The sequence below is a fragment of the Salmo salar genome, chromosome 22, assembly GCF_965601325.2.
Source record: "Salmo salar chromosome 22, fSalSal1, whole genome shotgun sequence".
NCBI lineage: Eukaryota > Metazoa > Chordata > Actinopteri > Salmoniformes > Salmonidae > Salmo > Salmo salar.
In genome coordinates this window covers 58293710-58313381 of record NC_138312.1, presented here as the reverse complement: position 1 = coordinate 58313381, position 19672 = coordinate 58293710, and the positions used below count along the sequence as shown (strand labels likewise).

The 19672-nt window shown below is 44.1% G+C and overlaps 1 protein-coding gene across 1 annotated transcript in view; it reads left to right on the top strand.

Annotated features, from left to right (window-relative positions):
• The window catches only part of grm7 (glutamate metabotropic receptor 7), a 358641-nt gene that overhangs the window by 225527 nt on the left and 113442 nt on the right, over nucleotides 1-19672 (top strand). The window lies entirely within an intron of this gene.

Below are 19672 nucleotides of genomic sequence, written 5' to 3'. Positions count from 1 at the left end.
ATTTGTTTAACACTTTTTTGGGGTTACTACATGATTCCATATGTGTTACTTCACAGTATTGATGTTTTCACTATTATTCTACAATATATCAAATAGTAAAAATAAAGAAAAACCCTGAAATGAGTAGGTGCGTCCAAACCTTTGACTGGTACTGTACTGTATGTGTGGAATTATTTTATTAGACCAGCCTACAAAACAAAAAAACATGTAATCTGTAGTGCTGAGTGACTAGTACTTTCTAAAGGTTTCGGGTTTGATTATGAAAAAAAAATACTAATGGTTTTCAATTTCTGTTTCTATTATTATAATGTTTTTTAATTAAATGCATTATGTGGGTTGAATGCTGTAACAAACACAGATTAAAACAATTAATAAAAATCCCATGATGCTAGTGAGTGCCCATTACTGCTTATCACTTATTAACCATAATTTATTCACATTAGTTTACTTAAATAAAATATTTCAGTTGTGTATGTATATAGAAAAATTGTTCAGCCTATTTGAAGAATGCATTATTTCATTCCAAGTCCTCATCTCATATTTATAGAGCTGCTGTCTATGCTGTCTGACAAAAATCAGTATTTTAGTAGTTCTTCAAAGTAAATAAGGCATACTGTTATGACTGCTGAATACCAACTATCAATCATAGATCATGTACTGTATTGTTATGCAACTGCTCCCTATCCCTCTCAAATGTGTGTTCTTGACCGGATAAGTAGGTGCGCAATGGATTAAGGTCATTGTAGTTAATTTCCACATTTCTGCGCTAAACTATGTAGAATATTTCCCTGTTGGAAACTACAACTCCCTACTACTTCGCACATTTCGGGCTTGATCTACATTTTGTTGTCTTACAGTCTACATTTAAAATGGATTCAATTGAGATGTTTTGTCACTGGCCTACACACAATACCCCATGATGTCAAATTCGAATTATGTTTTTAGAAATGTTTACAAATTAATAGAAAATGAAAATATGAAATGTCTTGAGTCAATAAGTATTCAACCCCCTAAGTTCAGGAGTAGAAATGCGCTTAACAAGTCCACATAATAAGTTGCATGGACTCACTTTGAGTGCAATAATAGTGTTTAACATGATTTTTGAATGACTACCTTATCTCTGTACCCCAACACGTACAATTATTATCTGTAAGGTCCTTCAGTCGAGCAGTGAATTTTAAACACAGATTCAACCACGAAGACCAGCAAGGTTTTTGCCCGAAAAGAAAGGCACCGATTGGTAGACGGGTAAACAAACAAAACACAGACATTGATTATTGCTTTGAGCATGGGATAATCAGTGTATGGTGGACGGTGTAGCAATACACCTAGTCGCTACAAAGACACAGGCGTCGTTCCTAACTCAGTTGCCGGAGAGGAAGGATTTCACCATGAGACCAATGGTGACTTTAATTGTTTTTTCATTGTCAACATTGGCATAGTTAGGCATAACATGCCAACAACAAACTCTGGACCTACATATCCATTCATAACTGACCAAAAATGTGAAAGACAAGCATCGTAATTTTGAATTCCATAAAGTGAGTAGAATTGAGTGGAAGAGGTGAAAAAAAGTATTGTACTATGAATAATGACAAGCCATCTGGCTCTGACAACTTGGAAGGAAAATTACTGAGGATGATAGAGGAATATATTGGAATATATATATATAATATATATATATATATATAAATATATAGGTCACACCTACTCATTGTAGGGTTTTTCGTTATTTTTTACTTGTTTCTACATTGTAGAATAATAGTGAATACATCGAAACGATTAAATAACACAAATGGAATCATACCGTAACCAAAAAAAGGTTTAAACAAATCAAAATATATTGTATATTTGAGATTCTTCAAAGTAGCCATCCTTTGCCTTGATGAAAGCTTTGAAAACTCTTGGCATTTTCTCAACCAGCTACATGAGATAGTCACCTGGAATGCATTTCATTATACAGGTGTGCATTGCTAGAAGTCAATTTGTGAAATGTATTTCCTTCTTAATGCTTTTTAGCCAATCAGTTGTGACAGGGTAAGGGTGGTATATAGAAGATAGACATATTTGGTAAAAGACCAAGTCCATATTATGGTAAGAACAGCTCAAATTAGCAAAGAGAAACGACAGTCCATCATTAGTTAAACACATGAAGGTCAGTCAATGTAGAACATTTCAAGAACTTTGAAAGTTTATTCAAGTGCAGTTGCAAAAACCATCAAGCGCTATGATGAAACTGGCTCTCATGTGGACTGCCACAAGAAAGGAAGACCCAGTTACCTCTGCTGCAGAGTATAAGTTCATTAGAGTTAACTGCACATCAGGATGCAGCCCAAATAAATGCTTCACAGAGTTCAAGTAACAGACACATCTCAACATCAACTGTTCAGAGGAGACTGTGTGAATCAGGCCTTCATTGTCGAATTTCTGCAAAGAAACAAATAATACATGACACCAATAAGAAGAAGAAACTTGTTTGGGCCAAAAACATGAGTAATGGACATTAGACAGGTGGAAATCTGTCCTTTGGTCTGATGAGTCCAATTGGTTCAGAAGTCTGTCCATAATAAAGCACTGCTCTGCTTTTTTGACATTGCTATCAACAATACAAGTCTTACAGGCCCTAGTTTTGTCACACTTGGACTACTACCCAGTCATATGGTCAAGTGCCACAAAGAAGAGCATAGCCAAATTACAGTTGGCCCAGAACAGAGCAGCACGTATGGCCCTTAAATGGTAACAGAGAGCTAACATCAATGGTATGCATGTCAATCTCTCCTGCTCAAATATTGACTGCATCACTACTTGTCTATGTGAGAGGTACTGACATGTTGGAAAGCACAAAGCTGTCTGTTTAAACAGCTTACACACAGCTCAGACACCCATACAAACCCCACAAGACGTCACCAGGGGTCTCTTCACAGTCCCCAAGTCCAGAACAGACTGCGGGAAAAACACAGTACTACACTGAGCCATGACTACGTGGAACTCTATTCCAAATCAAGTAACTTATGTAAGCGGTCAAATCTGATTTTAAAAACGGATAAAACTACACCTTATGGGACAACGCAGACTGTGAAGAGACACACACTAACACACAGACTCTGCAAACATGTACATTATAATATTGTTGTATGGTGATATTATACATTTTGTTTTGTAGATATGTAGTGGTTTTAATTTTAGTTGTTTGTGTGATGTACAGTAAGTGCCTAAATGTGTTTGGACACCAAGACGAGTAACTGCCTTGGCAGTAGTTAATGTGGATCCCTAATTAATACAAATACAAATACTTGAAGTTTTGCTGCTAACGTTTCTGCCACTTGTTCAAAGGGTTTAAAGTCAACTCTACCCTCCAGTGTAAATAGATAAAAAGAACTAAAATACTTTTGCATACTTCCATCAGCACTCGAGAGACAGCTAACTTCTTAACCCCAGAGGCAGACAGCTAACTCATTCACCCTACAGACAGAGAGAGAGACAGCTAACTCCTTCACCCCAGAGACAGAGACAGCTAACTCCTTCACCCCAGAGACAGAAAGAGCTAACTCCTTCATCCCAGAGACAGAGACAGAGACAGCTAACTCCTTCATCCCAGAGACAGAGACAGCTAACTCCTTCACCCCAGAGACAGAGACAGCAAACTCCTTCACCCCAGAGACAGAGACAGCAAACTCCTTCACCCCAGAGACAGAGACAGATAACTCCTTCACCCCAGAGACAGAGACAGCTAACTCCTTCACCCCAGAGACAGAGACAGAGACAGCTAACTCCTTCACCCCAGAGACAGATACAGCTAACTCCCTCACCCCAGAGAACGAGACAGCTAACTCCTTCACCCCAGAGACAGAGACAGCTAACTCCTTCATTCCAGAGACAGAGACAGCTAACTCCTTCGCCCCAGAGACAGAGACAGAGACAGCTAACTCCTTCACCCCAGAGACAGAGACAGAGACAGCTAACTCCTTCACCCCAGAGACAGAGACAGCTAACTCCTTCACCCCAGAGAACGAGACAGCTAACTCCTTCACCCCAGAGACAGAGACAGCTAACTCCTTCATCCCAGAGACAGAGACAGCTAACTCCTTCACCCCAGAGACAGAGACAGACACAGCTAACTCCTTCATCCCAGAGACAGAGACAGAGACATCTAACTCCTCCACCCCTGAGACAGAGACAGCTAACTCCTTCATCCCAAAGACAGAAACAGAGACAGCTAACTCCTTCACCCCAGAGAACGAGACAGCTAACTCCTTCATTCCAGAGACAGAGACAGCTAACTCCTTCACCCCAGAGACAGAGACAGCTAACTCCTTCACCCCAGAGACAGAGACAGCTAACTCCTCCACCCCAGAGACAAAAACAGAGACAGCTAACTCCTCCACCCCAGAGACATAAACAGAGAGAGCTAACTCCTTCACCCCAGAGACAGAAACAGAGACCGCTAACTCCTCCACCCCAGAGACAGAAACAGATAACTCCTTCATCCCAGAGACAGAGACAGATAACTCCTTCATCCCAGAGACAGAGACAGATAACTCCTTCACCTCAGAGACAGAGACTGCTAACTCCTTAATCCCAGAGACAGAGACAGAGATAGCTAACTCCTTCACCCCAGAAACAGAGACAGATAACTCCTTCATCCCAGAGACAGAGACAGCTAACTCCTTCACCCCAGAGACAGAGACAGCTAACTCCTTCACCCCAGAGAACGAGACAGCTAACTCCTTCACCCCAGAGACAGAGACAGCTAACTCCTTCATCCCAGAGACAGAGACAGCTAACTCCTTCACCCCAGAGACAGAGACAGACACAGCTAACTCCTTCATCCCAGAGACAGAGACAGAGACATCTAACTCCTCCACCCCTGAGACAGAGACAGCTAACTCCTTCATCCCAAAGACAGAAACAGAGACAGCTAACTCCTTCACCCCAGAGAACGAGACAGCTAACTCCTTCATTCCAGAGACAGAGACAGCTAACTCCTTCACCCCAGAGACAGAGACAGCTAACTCCTTCACCCCAGAGACAGAGACAGCTAACTCCTCCACCCCAGAGACAAAAACAGAGACAGCTAACTCCTCCACCCCAGAGACATAAACAGAGACAGCTAACTCCTTCACCCCAGAGACAGAAACAGAGACCGCTAACTCCTCCACCCCAGAGACAGAAACAGATAACTCCTTCATCCCAGAGACAGAGACAGATAACTCCTTCATCCCAGAGACAGAGACAGATAACTCCTTCACCTCAGAGACAGAGACAGCTAACTCCTTAATCCCAGAGACAGAGACAGAGATAGCTAACTCCTTCACCCCAGAAACAGAGACAGATAACTCCTTCATCCCAGAGACAGAGACAGATAACTCCTTCACCCCAGAGACAGAGACAGATAACTCCTTCACCCCAGAGACAGAGACAGAGACAGCTAACTCCTTCATCCCAGAGACAGAGACAGATAACTCCTTCATCCCAGAGACAGAGACAGATAACTCCTTCACCTCAGAGACAGAGACAGATAACTCCTTCATCCCAGAGACAGAAACAGAGACAGCTAACTCCTTCACCCCAGAGACAGAGACAGCTAACTCCTTCACCCCAGAGACAGAGACAGCTAACTCCTCCACCCCAGAGACAAAAACAGAGACAGCTAACTCCTCCACCCCAGAGACATAAACAGAGACAGCTAACTCCTTCACCCCAGAGACAGAAACAGAGACCGCTAACTCCTCCACCCCAGAGACAGAAACAGAGACAGCTAACTCCTTCATCACAGAGACAGAGACAGCTAACTCCTTCATCCCAGAGATAGAGACAGCTAACTCCTCCACCCCAGAGACAGAGACAGATAACTCCTTCACCCCAGAGACAGAGACAGCTAACTCCTTCACCCCAGAGACAGAGACAGAGACAGCTAACTCCTTCACCCCAGAGACAGAGACAGCTAACTCCTTCATCCCAGAGACAGAGACAGCTAACTCCTTCATCCCAGAGACAGAGACAGCTAACTCCTTCATCCCAGAGATAGAGACAGCTAACTCCTCCACCCCAGAGACAGAAACAGAGACAGCTAACTCCTTCATCACAGAGACAGAGACAGCTAACTCCTTCATCCCAGAGATAGAGACAGCTAACTCCTCCACCCCAGAGACAGAGACAGATAACTCCTTCACCCCAGAGACAGAGACAGCTAACTCCTTCACCCCAGAAACAGAGACAGAGACAGCTAACTCCTCCACCCCAGAGACAGAGACAGAGACAGCTAACTCCTCCACCCCAGAGACAGAGACAGCTAACTACTTCACCCCAGAGACAGAAACAGATAACTCCTTCATCCCAGAGACAGAGACAGATAACTCCTTCATCCCAGAGACAGAGACAGATAACTCCTTCACCTCAGAGACAGAGACAGCTAACTCCTTCATCCCAGAGACAGAGAGAGAGACAGCTAACTCCTTCACCCCAGAAACAGAGACAGATAACTCCTTCATCCCAGAGACAGAGACAGATAACTCCTTCATCCCAGAGACAGAGACAGATAACTCCTTCACCCCAGAGACAGAGACAGATAACTCCTTCACCCCAGAGACAGAGACAGAGACAGCTAACTCCTTCATCCCAGAGACAGAGACAGATAACTCCTTCATCCCAGAGACAGAGACAGATAACTCCTTCACCTCAGAGACAGAGACAGATAACTCCTTCATCCCAGAGACAGAAACAGAGACAGCTAACTCCTTCATCCCAGAGACAGAGACAGAGACAGCTAACTCCTTCACTCCAGAGACAGAAACAGAGACAGCTAACTCCTTCATCAAAGAGACAGAAACAGAGACAGCTAACTCCTTCATCCCAGAGACAGAAACAGAGACAGCTAACTCCTTCATCCCAGAGACAGAAACAGAGACAGCTAACTCCTTCATCCCAGAGACAGAAACAGAGACAGCTAACTCCTTCATCCCAGAGACAGAAACAGAGACAGCTAACTCCTTCATCCCAGAGACAGAAACAGAGACAGCTAACTCCTTCATCCCAGAGACAGAGACAGCTAACTCCTTCATCCCAGAGACAGAGACAGATAACTCCTTCATCCCAGAGACAGAGACAGCTAACTCCTTCACCCCAGAGACAGAATACAGCTAACTCCTTCACCCCAGAGACAGAGACAGAGACAGCTAACTCCTCCACCCCAGAGACAGAGACAGCTAACTCCTTCACCCCAGAGACAGAGACAGAGACAGCTAACTCCTTCATCCCAGAGACAGAGACAGCTAACTCCTTCATCCCAGAGACAGAGACAGCTAACTCCTCCACCCCAGAGACAGAGACAGCTAACTCCTTCATCCCAGAGACAGAGACAACTAACTCCTCCACCCCAGAGACAGAGACAGCTAACTCCTTCATCCCAGAGACAGAGACAGATAACTCCTTCATCCCAGAGACAGAGACAGCTAACTCCTTCAACCCAGAGACAGAGACAGCTAACTCCATCATCCCAGAGAAGACAGAGACAGCTAACTCCTTCACCCCAGAGACAGAGACAGAGACAGCTAACTCCTCCACCCCAGAGACAGAGACAGCTAACTCCTCCACCCCAGAGACAGAGACAGCTAACTCCTTCATCCCAGAGACAGAGACAGACAACTCCTTCATCCCAGAGACAGAGACAGCTAACTCCTTCACCCCAGAGACAGAGACAGCTAACTCCTTCACCCCAGAGACAGAGACAGAGACAGCTAACTCCTTCATCCCAGAGACAGAGACAGAGACAGCTAACTCCTTCACCCCAGAGACAGAGACAGAGACAGCTAACTCCTTCACCCCAGAGACAGAGACAGAGACAGCTAACTCCTTCACCCCAGAGACAGAGACAGCTAACTCCTTCACCCCAGAGACAGAGACAGCCCTCTTTCACCCCAGAGACAGAAACAGAGACAGCTAACTCCTTCACCCCAGAGACAGAGACAGCTAACTCCTTCATCACAGAGACAGCTAACTCCTTCACCCCAGAGACAGAGACAGAGACAGTTAACTCCTTCATCCCAGAGACAGAGACAGCTAACTCCTTCATCCCAGAGACAGAGACAGAGACAGCTAACTCCTTCACCCCAGAGACAGAGAGAGAGACAGCACACTCCCAACACACCAGATACAGCTGTCTCCCAACACACCAGAGACAGCTAACTCCCAACACACCAGAGACAGCAAACTCCCAACACATCAGAGACAGCTAACTCCCAACACACCAGAGACAGCTAACTCCCAACACACCAGAGACAGCAAACTCCCAACACACCAGAGACAGAGACGGCTAACTCCCAACACACCAGAGACAGCAAACTCCCAACACACCAGAGACAGCTAACTCCCAACACACCAGAGACTGCTGTCTCCCAACACACCAGAGACAACAAACTCCCAACACACCAGAGACAGCTAACTCCCAACACACCAGAGACAGCTGTCTCCCAACACACCAGAGACAGCTAACTCCCAACACACCAGAGACAGCTAACTCCCAACACACCAGAGACAGCTAACTCCCAACACACCAGTGACAGCTAACTCCCAACCCACCAGAGACAGCTAACTCCCAACACACCAGAGACAGCTAACTCCCAACACACCAGAGACAGCTAACTCCCAACACACCAGAGACAGCAAACTCCCAACACACCAGAGACAGAGACGGCTAACTCCCAACACACCAGAGACAGCAAACTCCCAACACACCAGAGACAGCTAACTCCCAACACACCAGAGACAGCTAACTCCCAACACACCAGAGACAGCAAACTCCCAACACATCAGAGACAGCTATCTCCCAACACACCAGAGACAGAGACTGCTAACTCCCAACACACCAGAGACAGCAAACTCCCAACACACCAGAGACAGCTATCTCCCATCACACCAGAGACAGAGACGGCTAACTCCCAACACACCAGAGACAGCAAACTCCCAACACACCAGAGACAGAGACAGCTAACTCCCAACACACCAGAGACAGCTATCTCCCAACACACCAGAGACAGCTAACTCCCAACACACCAGAGACAGCTAACTCCCAACACACCGGAGACAGAGACGGCTAACCCCAAACACACCAGAGACAGCTAACTCCCAACATACCAGTGACAGCTAACTCCCAACCCACCAGAGACAGCTAACTCCCAACACACCAGTGACAGCTAACTCCCAACCCACCAGAGACAGCTAACTCCCAACACACCAGAGACAGCAAACTCCCAACACACCAGAGACAGCAAACTCCCAACACACCAGAGACAGCTAACTCCCAACACACCAGAGACAGCTAACTCCCAACACACCAGAGACAGCTAACTCCCAACACACCAGAGACAGCTATCTCCCAACACACCAGAGACAGAGACGGCTAACTCCCAACACACCAGAGACAGCAAACTCCCAACACACCAGAGACAGAGACAGCTAACTCCCAACACACCAGAGACAGCTATCTCCCAACACACCAGAGACAGAGACGGCTAACTCCCAACACACCAGAGACAGCTATCTCCCAACACACCAGAGACAGCTAATTCCCAACACACCGGTGAAGAGACATCATCAGTTATTCTCTTCAATTCAATTCAAGGCGCTTTATTGGCATGGAAAACATATGTTAACATTGCCAAAGCAAGTGAAGTAGATAATATACAAAAGTGAAATAAACAATAAAATTGAACAGGAAATATTACACTCACAGAAGTTCCAAAAGAACGAAGACATTATGAATGTCATATTATATATAAAAACAGTATTGTAACGATGTGCAAATGGTTAAGCCAACAACAAACTCTGGACCTACATATCCATTCATAACTGACCAAAAATGTGAAAGACAAGTAATGTAATTTTGAATTCCATAAAGTGAGTGTGGAAGAGGTGAAAAAAAGTATTGTACTATGAATAATGACAAGCCACCTGGCTCTGACAACTTGGAAGGAAAATTACTGAGGATGATAGAGGAATATATTGGAATATAATATATATATATATATATATATATATTAATATATAGGTCACACCTACTCATTCTAGCCTTCCCTGTAGCTCCGTTGGTAGAGCATGGTGTTTGCAATGCCAGGGTTGTGGGTTCGATTCCCACGGGGGGCCAGCACAGAAAAAACAAAAAAATGTATGAAATGTATATATTCACTACTGTAAGTCGCTCTGGATAAGAGCGTCTGCTAAATGACTAAAATGTTAAAGTACAAAAGGGAAAATAAATAAATATGGGTTGTATTTACAATGGTCTTTGTTCTTCACCGGTTGCCTTTTTCTTGTGGCAACATGTCACAAATCTTGCTGCTGTGATGACACACCGTGGTATTTCACCCAGTAGATATGGGAGTTTAACAAAATCGGGTTTGTTTTAGAATTTTTTGTGGATCTGTGTAATCTGAGGAAAATATGTGTCTCTAATATGGTCATACATTTGGCAGGAGGTTAGGAAGCGCAGCTCAGTTTCCACCTCATTTTGTGGGCAGTGTGCACATAGCCTGTCTTCTCTTGCTTACGGCTGCCTTTCTCAATAGCAAGGCTATGCTCACTGAGTCTGTACATAGTGAAAGTGTTCCTTAAGTTTGGGTCAGTCACAGTGGTCTGGTATTCTGTGTACTCTCTGTTTAGGGCCAAATAGTACTCTATTTTGCTCTGTTATTTAATTATTTCCAATGTGTCAAGTAATTATCTTTTTGTTTTCTCATGATTTGGTTGGGTCTAATTGTGTTGCTGTCCTGGGGCACTGTGGGGTCTGTTTGTGTTTGTGAACAAAGCCCCAGGACCAGCTTGCTTAGGGGACTCTTCTCCAGGTTCATCTCTCTGTAGGTGATGGCTTTGTTATGGAAGGTATGGGAATCGCTTCCTTTTAGGTGGTTATAGAACTTAACGGCTATTTTCTGCATTTTTTTAATTAGCGGGTATCGGCCTAATTCTTCTCTGCATGCATTTTTTGTTTTTTTACGTTGTACACGGAGGATATTTTTTGCAGAATTCTGCACACAGAGTCTCAATTTGGTGTTTGTCCCATTTTGTGAATTATTGGTTGGTGAGCGGATCCCAGACCTCACAACCATGAAGGGCAATGGGTTCTATAACTGATTCAAGTATTTTTAGCCAGATCCTAATTGGTATGTCGAATTTTATGTTCCTTTTGATGGCATAGAAGGCTCTTTTTGCCTTGTCTCTCAGATCGTTCACAGCTTTGTGGAAGTTACCTGTGGCGTTGATGTTTAGGCCAAGGTATGTATAGTTTTTTGGGTGCTCTAGGGCAACGGTGTCTAGATGGAATTTGTATTTGTGGTCCTGGCGACCGGACCTTTTTTGGAACACCATTATTTGGTCTTACTGGGATTTACTGTCAGGGCCCAGGTCTGGCAGAATCTGTGCGGAAGTTCTAGGTGCTGCTGTAGGCCCTCCTTGGTTGGGGACAGAAGCATCAGATCATTAACAAACAGTAGACATTTGACTTCAGATTCTAGTGGGGTGAGGCCGGGTGCTGCAGACTGTTCTTGTGCCCTCGCCAATTTGTTGATGTTATGAGGGGCTCAAGCTGCATCCCTGTCTCACCCCACAGCCCACTGCCAAGAGATGAGCTATAGGTGTACCTACCATAGGAGTCCCCTCGAAGACTACCGTAGTGACTATGTACATACCCAGCATGCGACAGAGTGGCAGGAGTTGTGACCCATTTTTGTTGGTTATGTAGTCATAGTTGTGCCTAAGGGGGCATATGGGGGAGGGAATTCTGTCATCTTCAGGCAGGTGTTTGTCCCCCTGTGTGCTGAGGGTGTCAGGTTCTTGTCCGGTTCCGGCATTTAGGTCGCCACAGACTAGTACATGTCCCTGAGCCTGGAAATGATTAATTTCCCCCATCAGGATAGAGAAGCTGTCTTCATTAAAGTATGGGGATTCTAGTGGGGGGATATAGGTAGCACACAGGAGGACATTTTTCTCTGTTAAGATCATTTCCCTTTCGAATTTCTAGCCAAATGTAAAATGTTCCTGTTTTGATTAATTTAATAGAGTGAATTAGGTCTGCTCTAACCCAAATTAGCATTCCCCCTGAGTCCCTTCCCTGTTTCACACCTGGTAGTTTGGTGGATGGGACTACTAGCTCTCTGTAACCTAGAGGGCAACCAGTGGGTCCGTCTCCTCACTACCATGTTTCTTGTAGGATGACAATGTTTGTATTTCCGATTTCTTTGATGAAGTCCAGCTCTTTAGGCCAAAGGCAGGTGACCTCAGGCCGTGGATATTCCAGGATGAGATAGTGAAGGCTTTGTGTTCCATAAAGTGTGCAATGTTGTTGGTTGTGTGGTTCGGCGTCAGGCCAGTAAGTGTGACCAGAGCCTGCTTAGCATCTGGTACATTCTATTGGCTTGGGCTAGTGTAAGAGTGGGGGTTGGGCCTGTTTGCCCGCTCATGGCCTGGGTGTATGTGTGACATCCATTTGAGGACCTCTTTGCGGGAGTGGGGGGCATGGGGTGGGCAGGAGGGGCATAGTTCTGATCTGAGGGTCCCTAAATGGGGTGTGGGCATGGTTGACTTGGGGGGGTGTTGATTGGTCGCAAAGGCTGTTCAAGTCCAGGGTGGAGTGGTGTGCCATGAAAACATTTGGTTTTGTGGCACAGTCTTGGGAAATACTTGCGTTTACCCGCTGTATGGTATCAGAGTGGAAGTATTTTCGGGGTGTAGCAGGGTGGAGATAAGTAGAAGAAGCTTTTTCAATCACTCCCTTGAGCGCTGTGGCCACCCTTTCCTGCTATGCTCTCAGGTCATTCGTGCCTGTGTGTATTATTATGTTGCTAGGTGAACCTAGCTGGTCCTCAGACAGAAGGTCTAGGGTGCGCTGGGTGTTTGGACACCAGAGTTTAGACACTCTGTGTTCTGGATTTGTTTTTCTTTCTTGTATATATTTCCCGTTTGAGTCCATTAGGAGTACATTCTGTGTCTTGTGTATGTCCTCAGTGGGTGTTGGGGGTTTGTTAGGAGGGCTATCAGGGTGGCTGTCAGGGAGGGGGGGGGGTGCTCAAAGGGGGTGAGACCCCTGGGCTTGGGGTTCTTCATTTGTCTGTCCCACTGTGATTTTGATGCTATGGTCAGGGGTGGGCTGTTCTGAAAACTTCTCTGTGGGGCTGGCCACCTCTCTCGTAGGTTGTTCTCTGTCACATATCATCCCCCTCACCCTCTTCTCCAGCAGTCTGATCCTCTCCTCTAGTGCTCTGTTCTTTTCCTGCTCTTTGTCCTGTTTATGTTGTCTCACCACAGTCCAGAGTGCAGACATGACTCTCCACCTCCAGCTCTCTAGGTCTAGCTAAGGGAGTGTTGTTGTGCTGGACTGTTGTCTGAGTCTATGCTGACCGGAGTGTAATCACCTGCTATTCCAGCTCCACCTGTCTTACCGCCAGCTGGGTGAATGTATCCTTCATTTCAATGAGGGAGTAGTACTCTGTGCTGGGAGGTTGACTTTTCCGCTTGGGGTTGCTAGTCTGTGGGGTTATATAACGAAGAGGTCTGGTCTGACCCGCTCGGGGTGGGGGTATCTTTCTCAAGGGAGAGCTTCTCCTGCTGAGCTATTTATTTGATTAGGTGAAAGTCCAGCTGAAACTGTTTGGGGTTGCCCTGTACCAATACTGTTCCAGACTTAAAGAGATTTATATTAGCTGACTCAGCGTCCTCGTTGTCTAGTATCCTGAGTTTCCACCCCTCGTTAACACCACCTCTCTTAACAGAGTGGTAGTGTGTTAATATAGCACTGTGCCATGCAAGGGGATGGTCTGTTTGGAAGATTAAGTTGCTTATGTTCCCATTTTTATAACAGTCAGCAAAAAGTGTCTCTTGATTTTCCATAAGGAGCTTCATTCTGTACTATTTTCTTGCCTTATCATTTTTTTTACATACAGAGGGTACAGTATTTTAATTACCTCTGAACAACAGCTTCAAAGACTTCTGCATTTGGTTGGGGTAGCCTGTTTGATTCTCAGGCCACTGGGAAAAAGAGCTCTGACACCTCTCACTTGACACGTCAGTGCTAATTAAAGTTGTATCTACTTGTCCTAGCAGGCTTGGTAGTCCAACTCAGCATTCAGTCCTCATAAAGTAAAGTATATCATTGTAATGTATTTTTCTTCTCGACTTTTGAATATAAAATATAGCTTCAGATTAAACATTACTCACTCAGTTCCAGGTTAGATGGTGTTTTCAGTTTGTTTGCCAGAGCATTTGCTGTATAGCTTGGGCCTTCCAGGTAATTCCGTAATTCCATCCGAAATCAGGTTGTAGGCTTTGAGTTTTGATCTGGAGCGAAGTTTATGCTGTGGTTTGCAAAATTATTCACCCCCCTTGGCATTTTTCCTGTTTTGTTGCCTTACGAATTAAAATATTAAAATAGATTTTGGGGGGGGTTTGTATCATTTGATTTACACAACACCTTGAAGATAAAAAATATTTTTTATTGTGAAACAAACAAGAAATAACACAAAAAAACGGAAAACTTGAGAGTGCTTAACTATTCACCCCCCAAAAGTCAATACTTTGTAGGGACACCTTTTGCAGCCATTACAGCTGCACGTCTCTTGTAGTATGTCTCTATAAGCTTGGCACATCTAGCCACTGGTATTTTTTCCCATTCTTCAAGGGAAAACTGCTCCAGCTCCTTCAAGTTGGATGGGTTCTGCTGGTGTACAGCAATCTTTAAGTCATACCACAGATTCTCAATTGGATTGAGGTCTGGGCTTATACTAGGCCATTCCAATACATTTAAATGTTTCCCCTTAAACCACTCAAGTGTTGCTTTAGCTGTATGCTTAGGGTCATTGTCCTGCTGGAAGGTTTCCCTCAAGAATTTCCCTGTATTTTGCACCATCTATCATTACTTCAATTCTGACCAGTTTCCCAGTCCCAGCCGATGAAAAACATCCCCACAGCTTGATGCTGCCACCACCATGCTTCACTGTGGAGATGAGGAGTGTTTGGTTTACATTTTCCTTGATGGGCAAAAAGCTACATTTCAGTCTCATCTGACCAGAGTACCTTATTTCATATGTTTGGGGAGTCTCCCACATGCCTTTTGGCGAACACCAAATGTGTTTGCTTATTTTTCTCTTCAAGCAATGGCTTTTTTTCTGGCCACTCTTCCGTAAAGCCCAGCTCTGTGGAGTGTACGGCTTAAAGGGGTCCTATGGGCAGATACTCAAATCCCCGCTGTGGAGCTTTGCAGCTCCTTCAGGGTTATCTTTGGTCTCTTTGTTGCCTTTCTGATTAATGCCCTCCTTGCCTGGTCTGTGAGTTTTGGTGGGCGGCCCTCTCTTGGCAGGTTTATTGTGGTGCCATATTCTTTCAATTTTTTAATAATGGATTTAATGGTGCTCCGTGGGATGTTCAAAGTTTTTGTTATTTTTTCAAAACCCAACCCTGAACTGTACTTCTCCACAACTTTGTCCCTGACCTGTTTGGAGAGCTCCTTGGTCTTCATGGTGCCGCTTGCTTGGTGATGCCCCTTGCTTAGTGGTGTTGCATACTCTGGGGGCCTTTCAGAACAGGTGTATATATACTGAGATCATGTGACAGATCATGTGACACTTAGATTGCACACAGGTGGACTTTATTTAACTAATTATTTGACTTCTGAAGGTAATTGGTTGCACCAGATCTTATTTTGGGGCTTCATAGCAAAGGGGTTGAATACATAAGCACAAATGGACTTCCCTTCACCAATTTGGACTATTTTGTGTATGTCCATTACATGAAATCCAAATAAAAATCTATTTAAATTTAAATTACAGGTTGTAATGCATCAAAATAGGAAAAATGACAAAGGGGATTAATACTTTGGCAAGGCACTGTATCTAACGCCAATTATATATTTTTCCAAGAACATGCTGAAAAATGCAGGAGCTCATCTGCTCATGACCTCTCTGTCCTCTGTCTCTTCTCCCTCACCCCAATGAAGAGACACCATCAGTTATTCTCTTCTCTATCTCCATCACCCCAGTGAAGAGACAGAGACAGAGGCATCAGTCATTGTGTGAGAGAGGAGATAATGAAGCATGAAGTGACTAGGTAGCAAGGAGTAACAGGCTTCCATCCAGCCACACAGCACAGCAGGTACAGTGGGACTCGGCAGTTGCAGTATTTTGTACTGTCTTAGAATCTTCCCTTAATCATCCCTACTTTCACAGTAGTTTGTAAAGGAAAAAAAAAAGTCCTGCCTTAGTTTTCAAAACCTCCCACAATGCCTCTCCCCATGTCAGGTCCATTTAACTCCTGAGAGTCCATTTCTTGCTCAAAGCTATGAGCAGGCCTGTGCCTGTGACGTTTAGCCTCCTTCTAATGCTTTTCTGAAGACTCTGGCTGTAGTGTTTATTTTGTTCGAGTGTTAACTGTAACCTGGGTGTCCTCTTTAGCCTTGTCTACAAGGCTTGCTGCCAAATGTGCCTTGGTTCAGCATGATCAAACACCTTTTTTTTCTGAGGGCTCTTTGTTGTTGTTATTGTTGTTGTTTTTTACGTCTGAGGCATAGGACGTTCATTTACTGTACATCCCACCCAATCAGTTGCTAGTTTAATCCCTCCAGTCGTTTCTAGACCTAAGCTCCCTACCTTTTTGCATGTTCTACTGCCCAACTTTTAATCATGCATGACTAGCCAGGGGTTATACATTTGCTTGTTCTTGAACTGCAAATTGAACCTGCTCCGAGCACTTCATCGGTGGATGCACTGCCCCCCTCCCCCTAAGCTCCCCGTCTCCCTCTCCCGCTGAGTCTGACTCGCTAGTAGGCCTACTAACTAGTGGAGGGATTAGCAGCACTGCTAGCTAAGGCATCGACATCAGGAACAGTTTGCCCCCCCACTCCTCTCCTCCAGCACTGAAAGTTCTCCGGCTTTTTCTGGGTTTGATTCACTGTCTTTCTCTGGATTTTAGGACTTGAAACATGTCATCAAATTCAATTACCTTTTTCTTATCCATTATTTATTTGGCTTTCCCATGATTCAAATTCAGTAGGGAGACAACTTCGCCTAGGCTACTTAACTTGATTATGTAAGGACCTCTTCACTAGCTGACCACCACTACGAAGACCTTTGTCAAGATCAGTTACTTACCCCATCGGCCCACCCCATAACGTCTATGTACAAATAAGAGAGCAGGTCTGGAATCAGTGTGTTAGGATAGGATGATGACATAATAAACACAATTGACTGACTTCTGCTCTTGGATCGGTATGTCTGGTATGGTGTGGAATCTCTTGACAAAATGGGTGCAGACCAAGGTTATTATAGTTTTATTAGTTTTAGTTTTTATTTCTATTAGTATTTTTTTATTTGAAATTAAGTTTAATTTCAGACTTGATTTACTCGTTTTTATTCAGTTTTAGTTTTAAAGACATTTATAATCAGAAGGATCACCGTGCTTTTACATTATGGTCTTTCTGGGGGGTTGGAGAAATAACAAGGAGGCGACTTGATTTAACGGCAATCGCTTTTATTAGAATGTCTAAAGTGCGAACAGTGAAACAATTAAGAAATCATGCCGCGAGAGGAACCGGATCTGGGGCAAATAGGTGCCTGAACAAACAAAGTCAAATCTGAGAGGTGCTCAAATTAAGCATTGCCGGAGACAGTGTTTTCCAACGTTCTAACCACTAGGCCACAAGCCAGAATGACTTTAATGTGCCTTGGCATATTTTCTACAAGTGTCTGGAACTCTATTAGATGGATGCAACACCGTTCTTCCACAAGAAATTCCATAATTTGGTGTTTTGTTGATGGACAATATGGAAAATATGCCAAGGCACATTAAAGTCATTCTGGCTTGTGGCCTAGTGGTTAGAACGTTGGGCCAGTAACTGAAAGGTTGCTGAATCGAATCCCTGAGCTGACAAGGTTTAAATCTGTCGTTCTGCCCCTGAGAAAGGCAGTTGACCCACTGTTCCCTGGGTGCCGAAGATGTGGATGTCGACTTTGGCAGCCCCCTGCACCTCTCTGATTCAGAGGGGTTGGGTTGAAGGCATTTAGTTGTACAACTGACTAGTTATTTCCCTTTCCCCTTGTAGTGGCCCTTCCCCTTGTTGGTGTTAAAATTATTTTGGCAGTTATATGTACATCCAATTTGTAGAGATGTTTCCTGAGATGAGTATATATTCTGTGCAATAGACTATAGTTGCACTTAACGTATGTGCACCAGTCAACCATGTTTAGCTGTAAATGGTTGGGATTGGTAACCTCATTCTTCAGCTTGAATTGTCTCCACCTGCTCAATTGAATTGCTAGCTTTTCAGTGGCGCAGCTGGCTAAGATGTTCTCAAGAGGGTGGTTGTGTGTGTGTTTGTGATACAGAGGTTCAGTCTGGGCCTCAACTTAGAATAGTAGAATACACAACAACAACAAAAATAGAAATGTGGTTGTGTATCAGCAGTTTTTCTCTTGTGTCAGTCACTGACAGTCACTCAAATAGCCATGTCAGCCAACAGTTTCTAGATTTGTATGTTAGTCTAAGCAGCTATCTAAGCTTGTAGTAATCATGACAGAATTACTGACCAGGCACACAGGGCACGTGCCCAGAGGCCCTGACCTACAGGGGGCCTCCATTGATTGTGTTAGTCACTCTCACTCAGATGTCATATTACCTTGGTATAAGTCATGGATACATGTGTAGAATTACAGGAAATTAAGGGTGGTGTTGTGTAGACTACTGTAATATGAAGATGTGGTGGTGCTGTGTAGATTACTGTAATATGAAGATGTGGTGGTGGTGTGTAGACTACTGTAATATGAAGATGTGGTGGTAATGTAGATTACTGTAATATGAAGATGAGGTGGTGCTGTGTAGACTACTGTAATATGAAGATATGGTGGTAGTGTAGACTACTGTAAAATTAAGATGTGGTGGTGGTGTGTAGACTACTGTAATATGAAGATATGGTGGTAGTGTAGATTACTGTAATATGAAGACGTGGTGATGCTGTGTAGATTACTATAATATGAAGATGTGGTGGTGCTGTGTAGATTACTGTAATATGAAGATGTGGTGGTAGTGTAGATTACTGTAATATGAAGATGTGGTGGTAGTGTAGATTACTGTAATATGAAGATGTGGTGGTGCTGTGTAGACTACTGTAATATGAAGATATGGTGGTAGTGTAGATTACTGTAATATGAAGACGTGGTGATGCTGTGTAGATTACTATAATATGAAGATGTGGTGGTGCTGTGTAGATTACTGTAATATGAAGATGTGGTGGTAGTGTAGATTACTGTAATATGAAGATGTGGTGGTAGTGTAGACTACTGTAATATGAAGATGTGGTGGTGCTGTGTAGATTACTCTAATATGAAGATGTGGTGGTGCTGTGTAGATTACTGTAATATGAAGATGTGGTGGTGCTGTGTAGATTACTGTAATATTAAGATGTGGTGGTAGTGTAGACTACTGTAAAATTAAGATGTGGTGGTGGGGTGTAGGTTACTGTAATGTGAAGATGTGGTGGTGCTGTGTAGATTACTGTAATATTAAGATGTGGTGGTAGTGTAGATTACTGTAAAATTAAGATGTGGTGGTGGTGTGTAGACTACTGTAATATGAAGATATGGTGGTAGTGTAGATTACTGTAATATGAAGACGTGGTGATGCTGTGTAGATTACTATA